Source organism: Scylla paramamosain, chromosome 1, assembly GCF_035594125.1.
Source record: "Scylla paramamosain isolate STU-SP2022 chromosome 1, ASM3559412v1, whole genome shotgun sequence".
In the NCBI taxonomy this organism is placed as follows: domain Eukaryota; kingdom Metazoa; phylum Arthropoda; class Malacostraca; order Decapoda; family Portunidae; genus Scylla; species Scylla paramamosain.
In genome coordinates this window covers 16345672-16370318 of record NC_087151.1, presented here as the reverse complement: position 1 = coordinate 16370318, position 24647 = coordinate 16345672, and the positions used below count along the sequence as shown (strand labels likewise).

At 38.4% G+C, this 24647-nt stretch overlaps 1 protein-coding gene across 3 annotated transcripts in view; it reads left to right on the top strand.

The window, feature by feature from the left end:
* The window catches only part of LOC135101447 (zinc finger RNA-binding protein-like), a 141295-nt gene that overhangs the window by 100281 nt on the left and 16367 nt on the right, over window positions 1–24647 (top strand). The gene's annotated exons all lie outside the window — the stretch shown is intronic.

Sequence of the window (24647 nt, the reverse complement as noted above, 5' to 3'; positions counted from 1 at the left end):
TGTTATTAATCCATTCCAGCCCCCCCAAAAAAACACCACAATTTTTTTTGCCACATGTTTTTGAATACAGTAAACTGTCGATATAATGAACCTCTGTTTATCAAATTTGGGTATAACAACCCCTTTAAGGCTACTAACCACTCGTTTTATTTTACAAAACGTCACAAATTATGGTATATTTCAAAAGTATTGAATGCTTGCTTATATTTATGAATATCCTAGGTCTTAAAATGCAAGGGAGTTGCCTGACATACAATTAGCCACATATTTAAGAAACGAATTGTGGCTGTGTAACAGCCAGTAAGTGACCTTGACAATGGCCGATGACACAAGTGCAACTCTCTCTCTCTCTCTCTCTCTCTCTCTCTCTCTCTCCTCTCTCTCTCTCTCTCTCTCTCTCTCTCTCTCTCTCTCCTCTCCTCTCTCTCTCTCTCTCCTCTTCTCTCCTCTCCTCTCTCTCTCTCTCTCTCCTCTCTCTCTCTCTCTCTCTCTCTCTCTCTCTCTCTCTCTCTCTCTGTGTGTGTGTGTGTTGTGTGTGTGTGTGTGTTTGTGGTGTGTTGTAGTGTGTTAACTTATCTAAGAGAGAAAGAGAGAGAGAGAGAGAGAGAGAGAGAGAGAGAGAGAGAGAGAGAGAGAGAGAGAGAGAGATAGACCATTGTCAAGGCCTCTCACTAGTTGTCACACAGCCACAATTGGAGATATCACAACTTGTAGTTCATGGTCTCAGCTGCCAGGTGTCCATAGTGTCATCTCTCAGGAATATGGACAAAACAAGAATAACCAGTTATGAATTTTTTTCCTCTCATTTATGAGTTAAGGTTGTACTTCAATGAAGTTTTCATTGTGTGGAGTATATGATAATAATGATGCTTATAGTATATCTTTGCTAAGGAAAAACTACAGCATTTAAAAGATAATATAAGAAATCCCCATAGAGAGCCCTGTTACACAAGTTAAAACAGCCAATTCTTTCTTGCAGAAAAGACAATACATGCACCAAGACACTATTTTTATGCCAAGTAATACAAAGAAAACACATATTAGAATCAGTGACTTGAAATAATGGCATACATTATGAAACAGTGGAATTCTTGGGCAGAATCCTGTCATGCTGCCATACACATGATTGTACTTTTTTTTAGGTGGTGAGCAAGGGCAGTCAGCAATACCAAAACAGGGAATGTTGACTGTGTTTGTGTGTGTTGTGGCAGTCTATAAATGTCTTTCAAGAAAAGTTGAAAACAGTCATTTCTGGCTGAAGTAAACATAGGAAAGGATTTGCAGTTATCATACTGAACAATGTTTATAGTATATGGATAGAATATATATATATATATATATATATATATATATATATATATATATATATATATATATATATATATATATATATATATATATATATATATATATATATATATATATATAAATATATATATATATATATATATATATATATATATATATATATATATATATATATATATATATATATATATATATATATATATATATATCCAACATGGAGAAAAGAATGAGAAAAATACAAGGACCATAAGAATATAGAAAAGTATTCATAAATTGAGAAATTTAAAGTTGTCCACATCTTATTTTATACAAGGAGAACAATGCTACAGACATCTGGCGGCTGAGATTATGAATTAGAAGTTGTGGTATCTCCAGTTCATCTCTCTCTCTCTCTCTCTCTCTCTCTCTCTCTCTCTCTCTCTCTCTCTCTCTCTCTCTCTCTCTCTCTCTCTCTCTCTCTCTCTCTCTCTCTCTCTCTCTCTCTCTCTCTCTCTCTCTCTCTTTCTTTCTTTCTTTCTTTCTCTCTCTCTCTCTCTCTCTCTCTCTCTCTCTCTCTCTCTCTCTCTCTCTCTCTCTCTCTCTCTCTCTCTCTCTTCCTCTCTCTCTCTCTCTCTCTCTCTCTCTCTCTCTCTCTCTCTCTCTCTCCCTCCGTCCCTCCTCCCTCCCTCCCTCCCTCCCTCCCTCCCCATATGTTTTTGTTATATTGAGCATTTACTGTAAGAAAAATGTATTTATAAATAAATATGTATAAAAACACGAAGTGAATGAGTGAAATGAGGAATCCTGAGCGATGTTGTGGCACTCACTGTACCAAGTGCCAGCTAGCGGCTGAGTATCTGAAGCTTGCTCATATCTCTGGTTTTGGCTCCCAACTCAATGCAAAAAATCATCCAAGCAACAGCTCGTGTCTCACAAAACTCGTAAGTTGGGGCACTCGTAAGTCAAGGTACCACTGTACTAAAAGTCAAAGCAAAAGCTTACTGTAGTTTATTACTATAGTTTCTATAAATATTTCTTTCATTTTTATGTACAGTGGAACCTCAGTTACTGAACACCTCCCTTTTGAACAAATTAATTTTTTAACAAATTTTGAATTCGTTGTTGCTTCAGTTGCTGTACCATAATTCAGTTATAGAACAAAATTACTTGATTTCAAATATTAAAAGACATAGCAAAAGCTGCTGTTTATTATTGATATATAGTTTCTATAAATATTTATTTCATTTTTATATATTTGGAGGAGAGACCATGTAAGACATTGATTCAATCTTTCAAACAAAGTAAATGTGATCCTGTTGTAGAGCCTCAATGTTAACAATTTGTGGCTGGTTCAGGAGTAATCCCAAGCCACCTGTAGTTCTCTCGATGGCCCACAACACCATTATTGTTGAACAACTGCATTTTCCCAGTAGCTTTTCCCAGCAACAAGATGTTCCTCTCTGTGTCACTCGTTATGGCTTCCATCACTAGATTGGTGACAAAGAGAATACCTGCAGTCTAAACAATATCTTCTGATGAGTTCTGTGTCACTAAATTCATTCAGTATGTGCTTTCTAGATAAATAGTTTCTGAACTGGAGATGTTGTGGAGTGGCCATCTTGGCAGTGGGAGCATCTGTCATAAGTCACTAAGACAAAGTGGATGGGTGTCCAGGAACAGACTAATCCATTTTACATTGATTCCAGTAGGGAAAATATTTTCAGTTTCCAAACATTTCAGATTTCAAACAATACTCACAAATGAATTATGTTTGAGAACTGAGGTTCCACTGTATTTAAAAGATATTATATATACAAATTTCTGCCCCAATTTGAAATACAACTAACAATGATAAATATAACATGTAAATATCTTTTAAGTTTGGCATACAAAGCCTTTGCCTTCTCATAGACAATGGGCTTAGTCATGATATCACCTGATAACTGCTTCTCTTTTATCAACACAAGAAGTACCTTTTCAGTGTCATCTAAGGGAGGAGGCTGTTGTCACTCTTATTGCAACATCATGCTTTGAGTTCATCCTTCTTTAGAATAGTACAAACTGTTGTGTAGTCTTGTACATCCTGGCAAGGTTGACCACACTTACACCTCACTCATGCTTCTTGATAATCTCCTTCACCTTAACTGTAATCATACTCTTAGCATCTATTTTAAAAAGGCTTCTTCATGATGCAAGCTATTGTTTAACAATGTAAAGTCACAACACTGCAAAAATGGTTATAGAATAATGTAGAAAAGCACAGTATGAGCATGAAGATATTGACATTGCTAGAGGCAAACAAAGTGGGATGGGCTACAACAGTGGATGACACACTGCACATTAGAGAGAACCATTGGCTCACTTTCCAAGTTATGCTCATACACAATCAAATTGTGCATGATATTTATGCTTGTCTTACATATTGCTCATCTACAAAGTTAGCTATGAGCCAAAGTACTCCTGCATTTTGTTATGGAGAGGACATATACTGAATACTACCCTAAATGGAAATGGGCACTGTCATTAATTTGCATGCATGTAATATTGCACTTTCATGTCATATTCCTCTTGGTTGATCTAAATCCTTTATATTTACAATATTTTTACTTATATATAAAATTAATCTGAACTTAACATGAACTTTACAAAAATAATAGTGTTCACCTGCCCTCATCCCTTGAGAGATCAGTATAAAGAACTTGGAAAAATTCTTGGAAAGTCTTAACAACCCCCAAAATTTGTTTTGGTTCCCATAGATGTGTTCAGTCCATAATAACTCTGAGCACAAAAGATTGGTATGTATATGAAAACACTGACTTGTTGTCAAATCTTATAAATGAACAAAATTGAAGGCCATATAATCGTTCAAAAACAAAATTGTACATATACTTACTAAAGACTTCCCCAACAGGTATATATGCGTATTAAACATTGTACGGTTTAAGAATCTCTGGGATATATTTTTTCTGGTCCTGGTGATCTGAATTTTTCAGCCTATCTATCTCCTCTTCCACTATCTCCTTAGTTATGGAAATATCTATCAACTTCTCATTCTCTTCTGTTCTAAAAATCTGTTCATTATCCGACATTTCCTGCATGTTTTCCTGGATGAAAATAAAAAAAAAAATACCCATTCAGAATTTTACTCATCTCTTGCCCAAAACTAACTCCAAATCTTCAACCTTTAATGAATCTATTATTTCTCTGTTCTTCATCCTATATAACTGATAGAATCCCTTGGGGGTCAGTCTTCACCTGGCTATCTACATTTAATTCATAATTGTTTTTAGCCTTCTTCGTTAACTTCCTGGCAGTTCCTTGGCATTTTCTCACATCTCAGAATCCTAACTCTAGATGAGACACTTATAATGTGGACCATTCACCCTTTGTTATATTCCAGTCTTATGGCATAACCCACCTCCTGTAATGAGGGAATCTGCTAATATAAGGAGATTGTATGTGAAACAAATACCATTTTCAGAAATAAAGTATATTTTTCATGTACCTGCTTCTTATATACTTAACCCTCCCATCTTCCTCACTCTTTGCCATGCATCAGAAAAGAGTGATGGTCTCAGCTGAGGGAGGTAGGGTTGCTAATGAGTTACCAGAGGTCACCATAGGGTGGAATACAAATTAATTTGTTTTGAATGTGGGATTAGACGGCTGGGTAGTGAAAAGCATTGTAAATGCTAATATAAGAAGCAGGTAAGTGAAAAATACATTTTATTTCAGAAAATGGTATTTCTGCACTTCTCTAAAATGAGTCCTTACTCCTCATCTGGTCATGCTTTCCTCTCCTGTAGATCAGTATGTGTGTGTGTGTGTTTACCTAGTTGTCACATATAGAAAAGGAACTATGCTATTCCAGTCCTGTCTCCATATTTATTAGTATCTAACTCTTTCATAAAGTCATGAATACTTCTTGCATGGACCACTATTTCATCCAGATTATTCCAGACTTCTATGGTTCTTTGGGGAGAGCTGTATTTTTTAATGTGTCCTACAAGTGTTCCTCTTTAGCTTTCTTCTGTGTACCATCATGTTCATTTCATTCCACACACACAGGGATTCTTTTTCAAGTTGTGCTACTCCCTTCATCACTCTGAACATTGCAATATACATAGTCTCCTCTCTCCTCATTTCTGAGGTTAGGATCTACAGCCTAGGGAATCTCTCTTCATAAGACAGGTCTCTCAAATTAGGTACCATTTTGGTTGCTGCTGTCTCTCAAATTAGGTACCATTTTTGTTGCTTCTGTCTGTACTCTCAGTTTTTCTATAAGCTTTCTTGTGAGGTAACTATTGCTGCATATTCAGTTCTTGGACACATTTATGTAACAATTATCTTCTCATCCTCTCTTCATCCAAATAAGTAAATACTACTCATGTTCTGCAAAATTTGTGTTTTCTCTATTATTTTGCTTATATGTTTCTCTGGTAATAAGTTATTTTGAGATATCAATTCCAGATCCTTTTCTTCTGTAACCTTGCCAGCCATTTAATTTCCTATCTATCTTGTAATCATAAATATATCTTGTTTTTTGCCTAACTCCATCTTTCTGCACCTTCTAAAGTTAACTTCCCTTTACCATCTACAATTCCATTCCTATATCCTATCTTCATAATTCTTAAAGTGTTTTTCAGTCATCATAATTTTTTTTTTTTAAATAGTTTTGCATTATTTGCTTAAAAACTCATACAACTTATAATCTCCTCCACCATATTGTTTTAGGTATATATGCCTCAAACATGATTGGCACTAGAACAGAACCTTAGAAAATTCTGCTTAATGCTGTGCATGTTTTCAGATCTTTAATAATTATCCTCATTTTTATGCTTTATAAAAAGTCTTTTATCCAATTAAGGGGGCAATCTTTCTTCCTCACACACACACACACACACTCACACACACACACACACACACACACACACACACACATACATATATATATATATATATATATATATATATATATATATATATATATATATATATATATATATATATATATATATATATATATATATATATTTTTTTTTTTTTTTTTTTTTTTTTTTTTTTTTTTTTTTTTTTTTTTTTCAGACTCTTGTGAGGTAATTTATCAAATGTTTTTTTTGTAGGTACAAGTTTATGCAGTCTATCCAACCATCTTTTTAATTATGTCTGTCATTTGAGTCTATCTATATACAAAGTCTGCCATCCCACACAGGGTGGTCACACAAAGCATTATACACACAAGAAAAGAACAGAGATGGAGAAGAGGTTCTTCTGGAGAGTTATGGATATAAGACTGCAGAAATGGTATATGGAAGAGAAAAGGAAGAAAAGGAAAACTGAGAGTGGCATATGCCAATATGGATGGATTTATCTCATTGATCACAAAATTAAATGATTACCTGGAAGAGTTTAAGCTTGATGTAATGGGAATAACAAACTAAACTAAATGGTCAACTATTGCTGAACAGAGTTGAGAACGGACAGTATGATATTTTGTTAAATACAGGAAGGATAAGCAGGGTAGTGGTCATGTTAATGACTAAGAAGAACCTAAAAGTGAGTAGAGTCAGCTATAGAAAGGAAAGTGCTGAAATGATTAGGTTGAAATTGGGAGCCAGAAACATGGAAAGGAGAGTTTTGTTGTGAGTTATTTCCCACCTAAAACAGGATCATGGGGAAAAGCAGAATATGCTAAGATGCTACATAAGTGATACAAGATTGTTATTAATAGAATTGATGGAGTGACAAACTTCTACTTATGGGTGACTTTAATTATAAAGAAGTGTGCTGGGAGGAACTGACAACTGAGGAAGGTGAGAGTTCCATGGGAAATATATTACTAAACATGATTATAGACAACACAATAGTACAGTGGGTTCAGCAAAACACCAGATACAGAAATAATGATGAATCATCATGATTTGACCTAATCTTCACCAAACAGCCTAAGATAGTCAGAGAGGTTTTATACAATCACCCTATTACCAAGAGTGATCATATATTGATTGAAATGGAACTGAAAGATGTATCATTTGTAAGGAAAGAAGAGCACAGTGAAGGGAGCTTAGTTAATATTAAAACAGATTTGAAGAACTCAGAAAATATTTTAGAGACAGAACGGAACAATTTTTCATGTTAGAAATTGGTGTAAAAGACAAGTGGACAAGTGGAAGCTCCATTTGGAAATCTGTAAATAGAGAGTGAAACAACATGTAGCAAAATTAAAACAGAAGGAGACTTAAATTAAAGTGGTGAGGCAAAGGAAAGAAGAGATGGGGCATGGAAGAGATGGAAGAGAAGGAGACATCTATAGAGATGAATGGAATATACAAGTACAAGAAATGAATGTGTGGAAAACGTGGGGAAGAATAACATAACTGATAAATGTAAAAATCAACCAAAGCTCTTCTATAGATATGTGAATAGCAAATTGAAAAGTAAACAGGAAATAAGGAAATTGTGCAGATGGATTGGAGTATGAGGGGAATATGAAATGGCTAAGATTATAAATGAGCAATTCCAAGCAGTCTTTACTAGGGAGAGTGACTGGGGTAAGGAAGGACAGGAGCAAGAAAGATCAGTTCCTATGGAGGGATATAGAGGTTAAAGTAATGTTAAAATTAATGAGAGAGTTGGACATGAAGAAGTCACATGGACCAAATCAAATCACAAATTGGATATTAAAAAAATGTATTGAAGAGCTGGCAGATAAAATGCATGGCATTATAGAGAGTTTACTAAAGGAAGGTAAAATCCCAAGAGACCAGAAAAAAGCAAATATTGTGCCAATATATAAAGGAGGTGACAAAGAAAACCCAAGCATTTACAGACTTGTATCCCTAACAAGTGTGGTAGCCAAGGTTTGTGAAACAGTTATTAAGGACAGATGGACTAAATACCTGGAAGTGAATAGCATGCTGACCACAAGACAATCATATTTAGAAAAAGTAAATCATGTACCATAAATTTGATGTTTCTGCTCTAGAATAATAGATATAATTCAAGAAAGAGATGGATGAGTGGACTGTGTATTCCTGAATTTAAAGAAGGCTTTTGATAAGATACCGCACAAAAGACTGTTAAGGAAACTAAAGACAATAGGAGGAGTGCAAGGAAAGCTGCCGGATTGGATGAATGACTTTCTGAAAGACAGGGAAATGAGAGTGATAATTAGAGACAAGTGTCCTCCCTGGAAAGTAGTTATCAGTGAGGCCACACAGTTTGCATAGATGAAGGAATTAATAGTTATATGAGTCTCTTTGTCGATGATGTTAAACTATTAATAAGAGTGAGTAACAAGGATAATTGTGAAATGTTGCAATAAGACCTTGATAAAGTTTGGGAATGGAGCTGCAAATGGGAAATGGAGTTCAACATCAAGAAAATGCAACATAATAGAGTTTAGAAAGAGCAAGTAGAGGATTTCAGGGAAATATAAACCTGGAGGAGAAATCATAAAGAAACTAAAATCGAAAAGAGATTTGGAAGTATTTGTATCAGGCAGCATGTCACCTGAGAAACACATAAATAAAATTGCTGGAGAGACTTGTGACCCAGTGAAAAATGTAAAAGGGGCATTTACCCAAGTGGATGAAGAAAAGGTAAAGAAACTGATTGTCATTCTGATAAGGCCAAGATTGGAATATGCAGCAGCAGTGTGGTCACCAAGCACAAAAAAGAACATCGGGAAACTTGAAAGGATTCAGAGAGCAGCGACAAAATTATCTCCAAGCTTGTCAGAAATGTTCTATGAGGAGAGGCTATCAAAACTGGAATTAACAACGCTGGAACAGAGAAGGGAAAGAGGAGACGATAGTAATTTATAGAATCATGAAGAATATGGAGGTGCTCAACAGAGAAGACCTAATAAAGTGGAACATGAGAGATACAAGACAACTTGGAAGGAAGATTAAAAAAGGTAGTTACAGATGGAATATGAAAATGGACAGTTTTCTCCATAGAGTAATAAATATATAGAATGGACTGGATGAGAAAGTAGTGTGTGTAGAGATGATACATGAATTTAATTAAGGCCATGTGAGACATCACAAGATACAAAGACAGGACAGCATGAGCATAGCTCCCCTCCTGTACTTTACAACCAGGTAAATAACCTCATCATTCACAGTCTTAGCCTTGTGGATCACAGCTGGAAAGGGATAGTCTCATGGATCACTTTACCTCAGGAGCTTAATCATAGCAGAGTTGGCCACATATATCCATAACATGGCCTGACAGCATACACTGGTTTACCCCTGCCCCTTTGTAATGAGACTGTTCCCTACCCCTCACTTACCCCAATTCTAAGATGACAGCAGGAGAAGGATACTTCATACTGTACTGAGTGTTCCACACCATAACTGGGTTCATACACCAATGGGTCCCACCAAATCCACCCACACAAACAAAATCATGTCATTTTCATGCACTCACCACTTTCACTCTCCATTCACCTCTATCATGCACAATCACTCTTGCTTACTGCAGTGTCATTCCCCTCTCATTCAGTGCTCTCTTCACACAGTTCATCCAGTTCAGGTGTGGCCTTCTTAACCTTTCATCACACATATCTGACCACATTATTCTTTCTACTAATTTACTGTCCTTTCTTTCCACATGCTCAAACCATCTTAGCATACATTGATCTGCCCATCCAGCAAATTCTTACAAAACAATAGCTTTTCTTCCTGTCATATCCTATCATATCCCCTTTTACTTTATATAAGGGAATTACACATGGATTTGTTCAGTTTTCTGGCACACATTTAGTAATCTTATCATCCACAATATAATGTTCTCCCCGCCACTCTTCAAGCACGCTACTGCATATTAATCCAAACTTGCAGCTCTCCCTTTCCTCATTTCCCTCACAGCCTCTCATGTTTCCTCTTCCATAATTGGTATGCTGTTCAAGGGCACACTCAAAACTTTTCGGACCCAAAAATTGATTCTTCAAAACATATTTAGAATAATTTTGTTATAATCAAGATGTTAGAAGTAATTAAAATGGTATGAAAAACATTTAGTGACAACCAGCATTAGTATGTGCCTGCTCCTCAAGGAGTAGCATAAAAACACCCTTATTTGCTTGTCCAGGACAGCTGTGAACCTATGAGATTACAGTGATCATAGTTAATGAAGATGGAAGCAGCATTGCACTCAGGCCTGTGTCAGTACCTCACCAGCAAGCAAGAAAGAGAGAGGAAGGGTGTGGTGGCAGTTAGTTGATTGTTCTTGTCCCCATCCCCATCATGTCCACAAACTGTTCCTCTGAAAAACTTACCATGCCTGCCTCTTCCATTACATTTTCTTCAGAAAAAAAAAATTTGTTTGAGTACCATGTTTGAAAGTAAAGAAAGAAACCAGAAGAATTTGACAGGAAGAAATGAAAATGAAAGAAGGAATCACATTTCTTTCACTTGCAATCTGCATCCTACATAGCTTAGGCTGTCCCTTATGCGAACCACACCCACTGCACGAAAAGATAATACCAACATATACTTTAAAATTGAATACACTGCTGCCCCTCAGTGTTGCGGCCACCTCAGCCTCACATGCACACTCCAGTGTTTGTGCTGTGTTGGCCGTGTTAATACATCGCCACTCACCTCTCTGATTTTGTACATTTTTGGTCTTTGTGTGTGCCCTTTGTCATTATAGCAGCTTTGTTTCCTTCTGGCTTTTTGATGTTTTGAGAGCAGTTTTTTCTCCCACAGGAGATTTCAAATCATAGCCAGGAAGTGGTTGGATCTCAGTCAATCCGCTCCTCTGATTCTCATGCTGGTGTGAGCAGCGATCCTGGCAGAAACAGAGGACACAATTGTGAAAATATGTTATTTGATCCCAGTCCCAGTCTCAGGGCCAAGGGTGAGGCCTGATGTACAAGTGGTGGCAGGACATGAGAGACAGTTCATCATGTCCAGCCACTGCAGCCATTGGAGGATACTAGGGTTAGGGTGACAGTGGGGCCTGCTCCCTTACCCTTCTTGTCCACAGTAGAAGAGGGAACCAGCTACAGAAACCCCTTAACGTCACCCTTCTAACCACCGCTTTTTTTTTTTTAGGAGGGACAGTGGCCAAGGGCAACAAAAATCCAATAAATAAAAAAAGCCCACTGACATGCCAGTCCCATAAAAGAGTCCAAAGCAGAAGTCAAAAATTAAAGGATAAGTGTCTTCAAATCTCCCTCTTGAAGGAATTCAAGTCATAGGAAGAAGCAGGCAGGGAGTTCCAGAGTTTACTAGAGAAAGGGATGAATGATTGAGAATACTGGTTAACTCATGCATTAGAGAGGTGGACAGAATAGGGGTGAATGGAAGAGGAAAGTCTTGTGCAGCGAGGCCGTGGGAGGAGGGGAGGGATGCTGTTAGCAAGATCAGAAAAGCAGTTAGCATGAAAATAGTGGTAGAAGACAGAGATACAACATTGCAGTGATGAGAGAAAGGCTGAAGACAGTCAGTTAGAGGAGAGGAATTGATGAGACGAAAAGCTTTTGAATCCACCCTGTCTAGAAGAGCGGTATGAGTGGAACCCCCCCCAGACATGTGAAGCATACTCCATACACAGATGGATAAGGCCCTTGTACAGAGTTAGCAGCTGAGGGGGTGAGACATCTCTGAATGCCTAACTTCATAGAAGCTGGTTTAGCTAGAGATGATATGTGAAGTTTCCAGTTCAGATTATAAGTAAAGGACAGACCGAGGATATTCAGTGTAGAAGAGGGGGGACAGTTGAGTGTCATTGAAGAAGACGGGATAGTTGTCTGGAAGGTTGTGTCAAGTTGATAAATGGAGGAATTGAGTTTTTGAGGGATTGAACAATACCAAGTTTGCTCTGCCCCAATCAGAAATTTTAGAAAGAACAGAAGTCAGGCATTCTGTGGCTTCCCTACGTGAAATGTTTACTTCCTGAAGGGTTGGACATCTATGAAAAGATGTAGAAAAGTGCAGGGTGGTATCATCAGCATAGGAGTGGATGGGACAAGAAGTTTGGTTTAGAAGGTCATTGACGAATAATAAAAAGAGAGTGAATGACAGGACAGAACCCTGTGGAACACCACTGTTAATAGATTTAGGAGAAGAACAGTGACCGTCTACCACACCAGCAATAGAACGGTCTGAATGGAAACTTGAGATGAAGTTACAGAGAGAAGGATAGAAGCCATAGGAGGGTAGTTTGGAAATCAAAGCTTTGTGTTAGACTCTATCAAAAGCTTTTGATATGTCCAAGGCAACAGCAAAAGTTTCACCAAAATCTCTAAAAGAGGATGACCAAGACTCAGTAAGGAAAGCCAGATCACCAGTAGAGCGGCCTTGACAGAACCCATACTGGTGATCAGATAGAAGGTTGTGAAGTGATAGACATTTAAGACTTCCTGTTGAGGATAGATTCAAAAACTTTAGATAGGCAGGAAATTAAAGCAATAGGATGGTAGTTTGAGGGATTAGAACAGTCACCCTTTTTAGGAACAGGCTGAATGTAGGCAAACTTCCAGCAAGAAGGAAAGGTAGATGTTGACAGACAGAGCTGAAAGAGTTTGACTAGGCAAGATGAAAGCACAGAGGCACAGTTTCAGAGAACAATAGAAGGGACCCCATCAGGTCCATAAGCCTTCCAATGGTTTAGGCCAACAAGGGCATGGAAAACATCATTACAAAGAATTTTAATAGGTAGCATGAAGTAGTCAGAGGGTGGAGGAGAGGGAGGAACAAACCCTGAATCATCCAAGGTAGTTTTTAGCAAAGGTTTGAGTGAAGAGTTCAGCTTTAGAAATAGATGTGATAGCAGTGGTGCCATCTGGTTGAAATAAAGGAGGGAAAGAAGAAGAAGCAAAGTTATTGGAGATATTTTTGGCTAGATGACAGAAGTCATGAAGGGAGTTAGATCTTGAAAGATTTTGACACTTTCTGTTAATGAAGGAGTTTTGGCTAGTTGGAGAACAGACTTGGCATGGTTCTGGGCAGAAATATAAGGTGCATGAGATTCTGGTGATAGAAGGCTTAAGTACCTTTTGTGGGCCACCTCTCTATCATGTATAGCACAAGAACAAGCTGTGTTGAACCAAGGTTTGGAAGATTTAGGTCAAGGAAAAGAGTGAGGAATGTAAGCCTCCATGCCAGGCACTATCACCTCTGTTATGCACTCATCACACAAAGACGGGTCTCTGACACGGAAGCAGTAGTCATTCCAAGGACAATCAGCAAAATACCTTTTCAGGTCCCCCCAACTAGCAGAGGCAAAATGCCAGAGGCACCTTCACTTAGGGGGGGATCCTGAGGAGGGATTGGAGTGATAAGACAAGATTCAGATATGAGATTGTGGTTAGACGAGCCCAACGGATAAGAGAGGGTGACAGCATAAGCAGGATTAGAGGTCAGGAAAAGGTCAAGAATGTTGGGCATATCTCCAAGACGGTCAGGAATACGAGTAGGGTGCTGCACCAATTGCTCTAGGTCGTGGAGGATAGCAAAGTTGAAGGCCAGTTCACCAGGATGGTCAGTGAAGGGAGAGGAAAGCCAAAGCTAGTGGTGAACATTGAAGTCTCCAAGAATGAAGATCTCTGCAAAAGGGAAGAGAGTTAGAATGTGCTCCACTTTGGAAGTTAAGTAGTCAAAGAATTTCTTATAGTCAGAGGAGTTAGGTGAGAGATATACTGCACAGAAAAATTTAGTTTGAGAGTGACTCTGTAGTCATAGCCAGATGGTGGAAAACTAGGAAGATTCAAGAGCATGGGCACAAGAGCAGGTTAAATCATTGCGCACATAAATGCAACATCCAGCTTTGGATTGAAAATGAGGATAGAGAAAGTAGGAGGGAATAGAAAAGGGGCTACTGTCAATTGCCTCAGACACCTGAGTTTCAGTGAGGAAAAGAAGAGGGGAGGTGGTGTTCTACAGATTGAAAATTAGATCTTAGACAACAAATATTGTAGAAGTTATGAAGAAAAGTTGAGGGGGGTGTCAAGACACTTAGGGTCATCGTCAGAAGGGCAGTCTGACCTGGGGACATTTGTGGTCCCCTCCCCAGATGGGGACTCCGAGGCTGGTGTAGGAGTCGTTATGAATTTTGAAATTTTGAGTGATGGGTATGTGTGTTATTGGGTGCTTGTAGTTTTGTGTAGAGGAAGAGAGTTGTCTTTAGAGAGCAAGCTGTGACTGCCCCCTTGTGTTGTGAAACACAAAGGGAAGCATTCAGTGAGTTTACAGTTGGGTTTAATGATAAGTTCACAGCACTCCCTGATCCAGTGCTTTAGACCTCACTGGTAGTAATTATCATTTTGGCAGGTGCCTACTACCTCCTCCCTGCTGCTACTGCAGCAGATAGCATGCTCTTAGTTGTCACAAGGAGTGTATGTTGCACAAGGGGTGATGGAGGTGGGGCATTAGTGACCTGGGCAACATGAGTGACACAAGAGGCATGCACATCCTGAGCGACATGTGCAACAGGCATAACAGGCTATGACAGAGCAATGTCACATTGGGCAGGAGCTGATGTTTCACTTGACTCGGTTAAGGAAGTACAGGGCTTATGAGTCTTTGTCTCCTACAGTGGACTTCCATGGTTTTATGCAGTTCAGGCCCTGTGCTTCGGTCTTTCGACAACTGCAGGTTTTCACGAGGGTCATGGTACCTGTCTCAGAAGAGTTTCACCATTGGGGCTTCTGTCTGCTCAGATACTATGACGATTGGCTAGTTCTAGCAGGAGGAGTAGACCATCTAGGAACTACTTGTCCTTTGTCAGAGATTGGGCGCTGTACCAAACTTAGGAAGTCCACTCTCTCTCAGACTCAGACTATGACTTTGGAGATGTCTATCCACTCCTGCTTCTTGAAGGTCTTCCCAAATCACACATGTCTGAACAATCTGTGGACCCAGCTTGAGCCTTTCCTCAGCTCCAGTTGCCCTCTAGAAAAAGAGTGGTTAACCCTGCTCAGGCATACGTCTCCTCTGTGTCATCTCATTCTGAGGTAAGATGCCATATGAGTCTGCAACTGCAGCTAAACCAGTTATGGGAAAAATAATTTGCACCCCCTCCAGGACTTCTCAGTCATGTAGGATGGAGAAATCATTCAAGACACTCAGAGGAGAATCTCATGGTGGGCCAACTGCTCCAGCTGGAGGTTCTGGATCACTTCTTATACACAGATGCAACCAGGGAAGGCTGGGGTGCATCCCTTCTGCAGGTTTTGGCAAGTTGAGTTTAGGGAGAACAGGGTGCCAGACTTCACATAATCTAAAGTTCAGGTGCCATTTGTCTGGGTCTATAGCAGTTAAAGAGGTCCTTGGAGTACGGTACAGTTGCTCTGTTCTCGGACAACTCTATGGCACTTGCCTATCTGGACAAGGAAGGAGACACTTGTTCCATCCCCTTGAACAAGGATGTCTCTTCCATCCTAGCCTAGGCAGAGTTTCACAATGTCTGTCTGGTGACATAGTTCATCAGGGGGTTTTCAAATGTTCTGGTGGACTGTCTCAGCAGGCAACATCAGGTCATCACCTCTGCAGAGTGGACTCTACACCAGGAAACTTTGGGGGTGTCCCCACATGGACCTATTTGCCACCCATCTGAATTTCCATCTACCAAACTTCGTCTTTCCATTCCTGGATCCCATGGATCTCTGAAATTCCCACACGCTTCCTCTAGTCACATGGTGACTGTCCAGCACCTCCTTCGCCACAAGGGACTCTCGTGGTACCCAGCCTAATCTCAACGATCTTCCAGTATTGTGAATCAGGTCAAGTGGTGTAAACAGACAGGGCATATCATTTCTATCCCTTCAGTCCCTAAGTTCATCATCTGCTTTATATACCTGAAACAGGAGTGCAATTTGTCACCTTTGACAATTAAGGGTTACAAGACGCAGTACTCAATAGCATTTTGACTGCTACATAAGGTGACTTGCCTCTCTCTTATCTTCTGGACTTCATGGCCAAAATGGAGACAGAGAAGTTTAGTGCCTTGAGAGTCTTCATTGTCTTGCCTCAGTTGTGGGTATAGGGGAGGAGGAACATCTACTTTGTTCAGTCAATGCTTTGTCCCGCTACCAATAGGTAACAGCACAATCCTCCCACCCCAAACAGCTTTTTGTCTCTGTTAAGGACAAGTCAAGACCAGTGTCTAAAGCGAACATCTCCTTCCTCAGAGAGACCATTAAGGGACCATATCAGGTCTTCCAAGAAGATTTGGGACTTTGCTGAAGGTCAGAGCACACAATATTAGAGCTACTGCTACTTCTATATTGTTCAGGAGGAACAGACCCATCTCAGCCATTTTGGAGCCAGCAGGTTAGAAGACTCACTAAATCTTTGCCGACTACTGCCTCAAAGATGTTCAACGCCAGGATGGTGACATCTCCTTGCTCCCAACAGTGGCTGCGAATGATGTGGTCTAGTTTCCCTCTCAGAATATTTGCTTTGTCTCAGAGTTCCTCTCTTTACAAGGCCCTTAATCAGACTCCCTTTGCATTAGGATTGGGTGCTTGGAGCAGCACTAGGCATACCCTGGTTGGGCACTCCAACATACTGCATCCTGAGTCAAAGCACAGGTTAATAACCTGGGCTGTGTTTTATGTGTAGTGGACAGATCACCCTCTTCATACACATAAACTATTTGTGATGCAGGTTATATGTGAAACGAAGTATTTTTAATCCTAAAATACATTTTTCAATTACTTGCATCACACATAGGAAATAGCCTGCCCTCCTACCCACTTCATGCCCTTTTTACAAACAGTGGAGCACACTAGTACCCAGAAGCAATGGTGCATTCAATTGTAAGGTGTATGTTGGTATTATCTTTTTGTGCTATGGGAGACGAGCACAGGTTAGTAACCAGGGCAGTATATTATGTTTGGTGAACAGATGACCCTCTTCACACATAAGTCAGTGACATTTGCAATTAGAACTCCTTTCTGGGGTAGTCCACCACCATGTTTGGGGTGAGGCACTTCTTTGTGTCCCTCATCACTCCATTTCTTTACCAACACACTCGCATTCTTTTCACTGCAGTAGTTATGCAGCTTATTTTTTCTATTTGTTTCACCATTCTAGTGAAACTGTAATGCTCATACTACATAATCCAGGCATCACACATCACCTCAGTAGAACACTTTGTTTAAAGCAAGCAGCTATTATCTTAACCAAAGCAAGGAGCCGTCACAAAAGATAACTTTCCTATATGTCAATATGCCAAACACTGAATCTGCTATTCTCTGCTTTCAAAAACAAATGAGGGGCTAACCTAAGTAGTTATTTTCTCCTGGCAGGTTTTTTTCAGACTGAGAAGTGAGTTGCCAGTTTGTGAAATGTGACACACACATCAGCAGGAGTTCTAATCACAAACGTCACTGACTGTACACCTGATTTCTTTTCATGGACATGCCTTCACATTGTAGTCAGCCTAAGCTATGTATGATGCAAGTTAGAGGTGAAGCAAACAAATCCCTGCTTCATTCCCTTCATAACAAGCATTGGTGTACACATGTGCAGCCAAAATAGCCACAGCACCCAGGGACAACAGTGCATTCAATTTTGAAGGTATATGTTGATGTTATTTATTTTTGTGCTGTGGGTGCAATTCATGTATAGGACAGAGCCTAAGCTATGTGTGATGCAGCTAAGTGAAAAAATGTATCTTAGGGTTAATACTATACTAGGCTGGAGGAGGAAAGCACTACCTGCCTGTTAGAGGAAATATTTTGTTTCTTTTAATTTCAGAAATAAATGGATTGAGTTTAGGGTTCTGTCACCTTGCCTTGAGGAACAATAGGTATCAGTGAATTGTAGACTGTTCAGATGCAGTACAAGAGATCCTAATAGACAATAACTTTGACATTACATGGATTGAGTTTAAGGTTCTATCACCTTGCCTTCAGGAACAATAGGTATCAGTAAGTTGTAGACTTTTTTTTTTTACATAAGAAGGCCACTAATCAAAGGCAATAAAAATTTTTAATAAATAAAAAGGCCCACTTAATGGCATTTCCCATAGAGAAGTCAGATAGAATGATAAAAAAATAAATAAATAAATAAAAAGATAAGTGTCTTGAAACCTCCCTCTTGAAAGAGCTCAAATCATTGGAAGGAGAAAATACAGAAGCAAGCAGGGGTTCCAGACTTTACCAGAGAAAAGGATGAATGATTGAGGATACAAGTTAAGTCTTGCATTAGAGAGGTGAATAGAATAGGAGTGAGAAAAGAGGAAAGTCTTGTGCAGCGAGGCTGCAGGAAGAGGGGAGGTATACAGTTAGCAAGATCAGAAGAGCAATTAGTGAGAAAATAGTGTAAGAAGATATCAAGAGATACAACATTACAGCGATGAGAAAGAGGCCAAAAACAGTCAGAGGAGAGGAGTTGATAAGACAAGAGGCTGTCTAAAGTAGCAGTATGAATGGAACTTCCTCATAAAATCAGAATCAGAATTTTATTGACCACAATTACAACTTATATAATCAGAAATAAAACTAGCAATACAATCATGGTCTAGTGTATATTTAGTAGTAACTTAAACTTAAAATAAGAAAATCTTAAGAAATTATACTTTTTAATAAAAAAACAATATGTGTGTAGTACACCAGCAATATAATATTATACATACTTTAATGAAAAACAATAAGAGAAACAAAGCAAACAAAAATATTTCCACAAAGTTAAAACAGCAGCTCAAAATGTATCATCATCTTCTACCCATTAACATAAACACATGAACATAAAAAGAGTTTATTAAGTAAGTTCACAAACAAAAGATTAAAACAAAACTAATTCCATTAACTATGAGACTAAAATGTTAAAATCTTATAAAAGAAAGTAAAACAAGATCCAGTAAAACATGGATGGATAAGGCCTCTGTACAAAGTTAGCAGGTGGGATGGGATAAGAAAACTGGTGGAGACAACTCAGAACACCTAACTTCATAGAAGCTGTTTTAGCTAGAGATAAGATGTGAAGTTTCCAGTTTAGATTATAAATAAAGGACAGACCAAGGATGCTCAGTGTAGAAGAGCGGGACAGTTGAGTGTCTTTGAAAAAGAGAAGATAGTTGTCTGGAAGGTTGTGTCAAGTTGATAGATGGAGGAACTGAGTTTTTGAGGCATTGAACAATACCAAGTTTGCTCTGCCCCAATCAGAAATTTTAAAGAGATCAGAAGTCAGGCATTCTGTGACTTTTCTGCATGAACTGTTTACTTCCTGATGTCTTTGAAAAGACGTGGAAAAGTGCAGGGTGGTATCATCAGCGTAGGAGTGGATAGGACAAGAAGTTTGGTTTGGAAGAGAGTGGGTGACAGGATAGAACCCTGAGGAACACCACTATTAGTAGATTTAGGAGAAGAACAGTGACCGTCTACCACAGCAGCAATAGAATGGTCAGAAAGGTAACTTGAGATGAAGTTACAGAGAGGATAGAAGCCATAGGAGGGTAGTTTGAAAATCAAAGCTTTGTGCCAGACTCTATCAAAAGCTTTTGATATGTCTAAGGCAACAGCAAAAGTTTCATCAAAATCTCTAAAAGAGGATGACGAAGACTCAGCAAGAAAAGCCAGAAGATCACCAGTAGAGTGGCTTTGACAGAATCCATACTGGCAATCAGATAAGAGGTTGTGAAGTGATAGATGTTTAAGAATCTTCCTGTTGAGGATAGATTAAAAAATGTATCCAACTATGTGAGTCTTTGCTGATGATGCAAAACTTATGAGAAGAGTGAAGGAAATTGAAGATTGTGAAGAATTGAAAATAGATCTAGACAAGGTGTGGGAGTAGAGCAACAGATGGCAAATGGAATTTAACTCTAAGTGTAAAAAGATGGAGTTTGGAAAAAGTAAGAGATGGTGTAGTTATAACTATAAGATGGGGAATGAAACAATGAGACAACAAAGGAAAAAGATCAGGTAGTTATATTCTCAGAGGAATTATCACCAGAAAAACATAGTAATAAGATAATAGGTGGAACTCTCAAGCTACTAAGCAATGTAAGAGTTGCCTTTGCTTATCTAGATTAAGAAATGATGAGGAAAATAATCACCACAATGATACGTCCAAGATTAGAATATGCAGTGGTAATTTGGTCACCACATGAAAAAAAACACATAAAGTTGGAAGGCATACAGAGAGCAGCAACCTAGATAATATCAGAATTGCAAGATCTACATTACGAGGAGAGACTAGCTAGGATGCAACTCCCAACCTTGGAAAGGAGACAAGAGAGAGGTGACATGGTTGAACTTTACAGATTACTGAGTGGGATGGAAAAACTAGATAGGGAAGATCTATTTGTAATGAATGAAAGAGAAACAAGGGGACATGGAAGAAAACTAAAAACAACCACCTGCAGAAGGGAGAAGGGACATAAAGAAGTTTAGCTTCCCTCATAGAAGCATTGAGGTATGGAATGGACTGGAGGAGAAAGTGGTTTGTGCTACAAATATTCATGACTTTAAGGAAAAGTTGGATAAAAACAGTTATGGAGATGAGACATTACAAGCTTAGCTCCTCTCTTGCATGTCACAACTTAGTAAATACACACACACACACACATTAAACTCTTCACTGCCTTCAGTGTGCCACTCCAGCCACAGTACATACTTTTCTTCAATTAGTCTCCCTTCACTAATATGTTATGTTCTCCAACTTCTCAAACCACCTGTATGAATCAGTTAATATTTTCTCATGATCCTCCTTACTCCAGTTGTTGGTCTTTGGTGGTACATATACACTACCCATGTAATTTCTTTTCTGTCCATCTTTTTTCTTATTTCTTTGATTTTTGCTTGACCTTTTCCATACTCAAATCCATCAACATTTTCTCTCTCTCTCTCTCTCTCTCTCTCTCTCTCTCTCTCTCTCTCTCTCTCTCTCTCTCTCTCTCTCTCTCTCTCTCTCTCTCTCTCTCTCTCTCTCTCTCTCTCTCTCTCTCTCTCTCTCTCTCTCTCTCTCTCTCTCTCTCATAAGACCATCACTCCCCTTTATTTTTCTCTGTTCTCTTTCCTTTCAGTGTGCTATATTTATATTCCAATATTTTGTTTTTTCCACTGTGTTGCACAGTGTCATGTCTCTTCCCTTAAATAGCCATTACATTCAGTTAGCACTGATATAATACCATTCACATTCATATATTTTGTTCTCCATTACTCAGCTCCCTTCTCAGTTCCTCTCTCTATTGTCTTCTCATGACCAAAACTTCCCAACAAAAAACATTCTTCCTTAGATCTGACCTCATCTCCTTTTCTTGTCTTTGACTTTTATTCCTAATTTATTCAATTTAGCTTTTTCTTTTACATTAGAACTTCTTGCCAGTCCTTTATTCTGGTCAGCCTCCATGAACATGCTAGAATTTCCTCATCATCACATTGGAATCTAAGTTTCATTCTAATTTGTCTTTCTCTGTTGTATGTGTATTTCCCTATTCTGTGAACTTCTTCATTTCATTTGCTGAATTTCTTCCTGCACCTTGACCACCTTGATCACTGTCTCTTTTCTCTTTCCTATTATGCCTTGAAAGGAACTTTCCTTGATAATGAAGATAACTGCACATTCCTGTCTACCATGTCCCTTATTAATGTTTCCATCTTAGTCATTTTGATGACTTTGTCAGTTTAGATTCAATAAGTTGTTACTCAAGAATTTTCTAAAGCTATATTTATTGTCTTTCTCTTCCTTTTTGCCATTTCTTTTATTTCTCAGTTATGTCATTGCAATTTTCTTGGTATTCATCATTAATTCCTGACAGCTAACTTTTTTTTCTAAAATCCTCACATTTGTTTACTAGCTGATTTTTACACATTCCTCTTTTAGCTCTTTGTTCTCCCTCTCTTGCATGTCATGATTTATTTCCGTCATGGGATATCTTGTTCCCTTTTGATTATATATTTCATAATGATAATAAATAATTTCCACATAATGTTTCTGTTAGCTCACAGTCTTTATCAGTAAACCCACTAAATGATTGGTTCTTTGTCCCTCCATCTCAACCATATTGGTACAGTTCAATATTGTCTTATTATCTTCATCTGCATTGTTAGAAATGGAAATGCTAGGATAACATAGCTCTCACCTGATTTTTTTTTTTTTTTTCTTACACAATATAAGTATTGACTTTCAGCTTGTGGTGGTTTTAGAATATTGTTTGCTTATCAACTATGCTGGTGTAAACACATCCTCTTGTTGTAATGGCCTGTCATTCACCTATATTTGTTTGCTGGTAACCCAGCCAGCCATTCCCCTATAGAAAGAGCTCAGAGCTCATACTGACTGATATCTGGGTAGGACTGAGACCACTCACACACACCACACACTGGGACAGTGAGATTACAACACTCAGGTTACATTCCATATCTACTTGCTGCTAGGTGAATAGGGGCTACACATTAAGAGGCTTACCCATTTGCCTAGCTATACCTGGGACTCGAACCTGGTCCACCTCCTTCTCCTCCTCAAGAAGGAGGAGGAGGAAAGATATATAAGGAGCATCATTTGAAAGGTATAAAAGTAAGAAAATGTGTGTGTGTGTGTGTGTGTGTGTGTGTGTGTGTGTGTGTGTGTGTGTGTGTGTGTGTGTGTGTTTACCTAATTGTATTTACCTAGTTGTATAGTACAGGGTCCGAGCCAAAGCTCAATTAGTCCTGTCTCCATACCTGAATTTATCTAATCTCTCTTTAAACATGTGCACACTCTTTGCCGCAACCACTTCTTCTTTTAAGTTATTCCATATTTCAACCATTTGATGCGGAAAGCTGTATTTTTTAATATCTCCCAAACAATAACTCTTCTTTAATTTCTTCATATGTCCCCTTGTACATCTATCTCCTTCCTCCACTTCTACAACTAGGTCATCTCTGTCTATCTTCTCCATGTTGTTTATTAATTTGAACATTGTTATCAGGTCTCCTCTTTCCCTTCTTTCTTGCAGTGTTGGTAATCCAATTTCTTCCAGTCTTTCCTCGTAACTTAGGTCTTCCAATTCAGGTATCATTTTCGTAGCTGTTCTTTGTATCCTTTCCAATTTCCTTATATCTTTCTTCTTGTGTGGAGACCATACCACTGCTGCGTATTCCAGTTTGGGGCGTATCATGTGTGTTATAATTTTCTTCATCATTTCTTTGTCTAGGTAATTAAATGCCACCCTGATATTTGCTAGCAAATTATATGTAGAGCCAAATATTCCATTGATGTGTTTTTCTGGTGATAGCGTGTCTTGAATTATTACTCCCAAGTCTTTTTCTTTGCTCCTTGGTATTGTGATTCCTCCCATCTTATACTTCCATGAAGGTCTCCTTTTACTTCTTCCCATCTCCATTACATGGCACTTCTTTATATTAAATTCTAATTTCCATCGTTTACTCCATTCATAAATTCTATCAATATCCCTCTGTAGTTCCTCACAATCCTCATGGTTCTTTATTACTTTCATCAACTTTGCATCATCTGCAAACATGTTAATGTAGCTATTTAAACCCACCATCATATCATTTATATAGACCTGAAACATTATAGGTGCCAACACAGACCCTTGTGGTACTCCGCTTGTTACTTCGCACCAACTTGATTTATTATCTCTGATTACTGTACTCATTTCCCTACCTTGGAGATAATCCTTCATCCACTTAAGTATTTTTCCTTTTAGCCCTTCTCGATGTTCCAGTTTCCATATGAGACTTTTATGTGTGTGTGTGTGTGTGTGTTTACCTAGATGTACTGTACAGGGCACAAGCCAAAGCTCATTTTGTCTTGTCTTCATAACCATATTTATCCAGTTTCTCCTTAAACATGTGTACACGGTTTGCTACAACCACCTCTTCCTTCAGATCCTTCCAGATTTCAATAGTTCAATACAGGAAGTTGTATTTCTTTATGTCACTTGAACATCAACTCTTCTTTATTTTCTTCCCATGCCCCCTTGTCTGTCTCTCTCCCTCCTCCATCTGTGGTATCAAGTCATTTCTGTCTATTCTTTCTATATTGTTTACTAATTTGTACATTGTTATCAGGTCTCCTCTTTCTTTTCTCTCTTTACTGTTGGTAAACCCATCTCTTCAATTCTTTCATCATAACTTAAGTCCTTTAATTCTGGTATCATCTTTGCCACTATCCTCTGTATTCTTTCTAGTTTCCATATCTTTTTTTTCTACGTGGAGCCCAAACTACTGCTGCATATTCCAATTTAGGTTGTATCATGCTTGTTATAATTTTCTTCGTTTCTTTATATAAATAGTTAAACATCATTCTAATGTTTGTTAACAAGCTGTATGTAGAGCCGAATATTTTGTTTATGTGCCTTTCAGGTGATACTGTGGCATGGATCATTACTCTGAAATCTTTTTCTTCATTACTTTTCGTTATTATTTCTTCTCCCATTTTGTAATTCCATCA